The sequence below is a fragment of the Arvicanthis niloticus genome, chromosome X, assembly GCF_011762505.2.
Source record: "Arvicanthis niloticus isolate mArvNil1 chromosome X, mArvNil1.pat.X, whole genome shotgun sequence".
NCBI classification, from domain to species: Eukaryota; Metazoa; Chordata; class Mammalia; order Rodentia; family Muridae; genus Arvicanthis; species Arvicanthis niloticus.
In genome coordinates this window covers 68870733-68874239 of record NC_047679.1, presented here as the reverse complement: position 1 = coordinate 68874239, position 3507 = coordinate 68870733, and the positions used below count along the sequence as shown (strand labels likewise).

Genomic DNA, 3507 nt, shown 5'->3' with positions numbered 1-3507 from the left:
TTATTTATTATTATTTTTTATTTATCATTTTTTACTTCATTTTATTAGATACTTTTATTTTTTTATATTTCAACTGTTATCCCCTTTCCCAATCTCTCCCATGGAAATCCCTACCTCATCCCCCTCTCCCTGCTTCTATGAAGGGGTTCCCTACTCATCCACTCCTGCCTCCCTGCCCTGGCATTCCCCTATTCTGATGCATCCAGCCTTCATAGGACAAAGGGCCTCTCCTCTCATTGATGCCCAATGAGTTCATCCTCTACTACATATGTGGCTGGAGCCATAAATCCCTCCATGTGTACTCTTTGGTTGGTGGTTTACTCCGTGGAAGCTCTGGGGGTCTGGTTGGTTGATATTGTTGTTCTTCCTATGGGGTTGCAAACCCCTTAAGCTTCTTCAGTCCTTTCTCTAACTCCTCCATTGGGGACCCCATAATCAGTCCAATTTTTGGATGAGAGTATTTGCCTCTGTATTTGTCAGGCAATGGAAGAGCCTCTGAGGAAACAGCTATATCAGGCACCTGCCAGCATGCACTTTTTGGCATACACAATGATGTCTGGGTTTGGTGGCTATATATGGGATAGATACCAGGTGGGGCAGTCTTTGGATGGCCTTTCCTTCAGTCTCTGCTCCACACTTTGTCTCCATATTTCCTCCAGAGAGTATTTTGTTCCTCTCTTCCAATAAGGACCAAAGCACCCACACTTTGGTTTTCATTCTTCATGATCTTCATATGTGTGGTCTGTGCGTTGTATCTTGGGTATTGCGAGCTTTTGTGCTAATATCCCCTTATCAGTGAGTATATACCATGTGTGTTCTTTTGTGATTGGGTTACCTCACTCAGGATGATATTTACTGGTTCTATCCATTTGGTGGTTTCAATTTTTCAGGCCCATGGAATGGCACTAGTAAAAGTTGTAGCCTTATTGAAGGAAGTGTGTCACTGTCAGTGTAGGCTGACAGACATTCCTCCGAGCACCTGGAACCCTGTTATCTCCTGTTTGCCTTCAGAAGACATAGAATTCTCAGCTACTCCAGTTTCCTGCCAGACTTGATGAGCTAGGCTTCCTACCATGATAACAATAGACTGAACCTCAGAACTTTTAAGTTAGCCACAAATAAATGTTATCCTTTATAAAAGTTGCCAAGGTCAAGGTGTCTCTTTAAAGAAATGGTAACCCTAACTTAAACCAGAGTTGGTTCCATGGCCTGGCCATGCTTTTGTTTAGAGGAAAGTAGACATTTGGCACTTTGAAAAACAGTGTAATTATTTAAGTGGGGCTTAATAGGCCATCCCAGTAAATATATGGAAGACATTGGTGCTGAGGTTGATTTTAACTGTGAGGACCTGCCCCAAGAGATGGAAACTTTTGCCTTTCAGTTAGAAATTACTCAGCTCATTGTCCCTCACTATCAATATTTTCTATTTAAAACAGGAATTTTTCCTTGGTAATTTATTTCTAGTGCTCCTGATGCAATGGTCAAGATTCATTATGACAGCCTGGCAGACCTTCCAAGTTGGACACTGGGAAAGAGTTGAAAATTGCACAATCTGCAAAACTCAGGAGTGTACATTGGCAATTAGTCTGGAACAAAAAACACTTATAGAGGATTTTTAGACCAATTCAGACATCTCCATGAGTGAGCAGTTTGGTATTGAATTCTATTAATCTTATCTAGTAGCAGAGAAACTAGGTCTTATCACAAAATTCAATGAATGTTGTGCCTGAGAGTCTTCCCCTGATGGATCCTACACAAATTATAAGATCATGGAAAAATCTTAGCTTGAGTACACCAGATATCCATTGCCTCAAAGAAGACTAAACAGAATACACATCGAAAAAGAGTATTAAGAAAATCATGAAGAAACACTCACAGTTCATAGACTATCCAATACCTTCTATTTATCAAAGTAAAATAATTGAAAATGTGGGATCAGATGAAGAGAATGACAGTGGCAAAGAGAAAGACAGAAAGAAAGAAAGAAAGAAAGAAAGAAAGAAAGAAAGAAAGAAAGAAAGAAAGAAATATAAAATTAATGAGGAATACATTTAATAAGAAGAGTTGAATAATATTGTGCTTATTTGGACCTTGAACACAGATGACATAATTCAAGAGAAATATGAATTCTCTAAGAGATTCACCAATCATTGGGAAGCCCATTCTTCAGTCAAGCACTTCTCTGTAAAAGTTCAAATTAGGTCATTGCTTTTCATTCCTAAGTGAGGTCCCTTTGACAATTTGAGAACAAGAAAAGCAACATCAACTAGAAACCCCATCAAGTGTTCATCATGGACATCTTTGATTAACTGATACCTGAGTCCCTCCATGTTATCCATGGTGTAGTTGACTTACAGAACCTGCCCATGATCATCTTCTGAGTAATTTTCCAGCAGAGCAAAATCCTGAAAAACATCCATAGAAACATTATGAAAACTGCCCTGGGCTCTCCTTCTCTGAGATGGCTGAAGACAAATAGAAGTACAAGACATTTTATGATTCATTCTCCAAGAATTCAAATCTTAAAATCCATGAAAATTACTCTGTCTGAATTCCTCCATTTCCACATCTCTCAGTCTGAATATGAGATGACTATCTGTCAGAGTATGTTTCTTATATAAACGAGACATAGAAGTCAAAGTGAGACTAAATAAAATATGGCGAATTCTGCCTCTTTCGTAGTATTTGTAGAAATGGGACATTCAGGTTTTATATATGATGGTGCCTACTGATGATTAAGACATAAAGTAGCTTAAATTATTTGATGGAAAATGTCTTGTCTTTGTGATTAAGAAGACCTTAATCTACCACAGGATGAGGAAGAAAGAAAGAAAATGGAGCAGAAAGAGACGAAGTTTGAGAATCTCTGCAAGCTCATAATGAAGATCTTGGAATAGAGTTGAGAGGTGACAATCTCACATAGGCTTGTGTCTTCAATCTGCTGCATTATTACAAGCAGCTGCGGCTGGTCAGCTAACATGATCTGGACCATAAAGGCTCAGAAACTTAGACATGTGTCTGCAATGAGCTACATGATTGCCAGAAAGCACCTAGAAATCAATACTGAACACCCAATTGAGGAAACCCAGCTACAGAAGGTTGAGGAAGACAATAATGGCAAAGCTATAAAAGTCCTCATGGTTCTTTTTGATTGAAACTGCTGTGCCATCCACAGATTTCTCACTTGAAGATTTTCAAACCCACTTCAACCACATCTACTGCATGATCACAGGAGGCCTGGATAGATGAAAATGGGGTGACAGCAGAGGAGCCCTCTGCTACTATTCTTGATGAGAGTCACTGAGTTGAGGCTGATGAATATGCATGTGGAATGGAAGAAGTAGATTAGATAACCCCTGGAAAGTCCATACCTCTTTATAGTTTTCCTGTGTCTGTTCCAACAGCCTTGATTGTCCCTGATGTACCTAGCACTCTGTGCAGGTCTAGAGGATCTCTTCTATTCTGTCCTATGCCTTAAGGCAAGAAAACTCCCTCCCACACAATATT

The 3507-nt window shown here is 39.4% G+C and overlaps 1 pseudogene; it reads left to right on the top strand.

Moving 5' to 3' along the window:
• The first annotated feature begins 1477 nt into the window (after positions 1 to 1477).
• Positions 1478 to 3304, top strand: LOC117695010 (heat shock protein HSP 90-beta pseudogene; annotated as a pseudogene).
• The last annotated feature ends 203 nt before the right edge of the window (positions 3305 to 3507 follow it).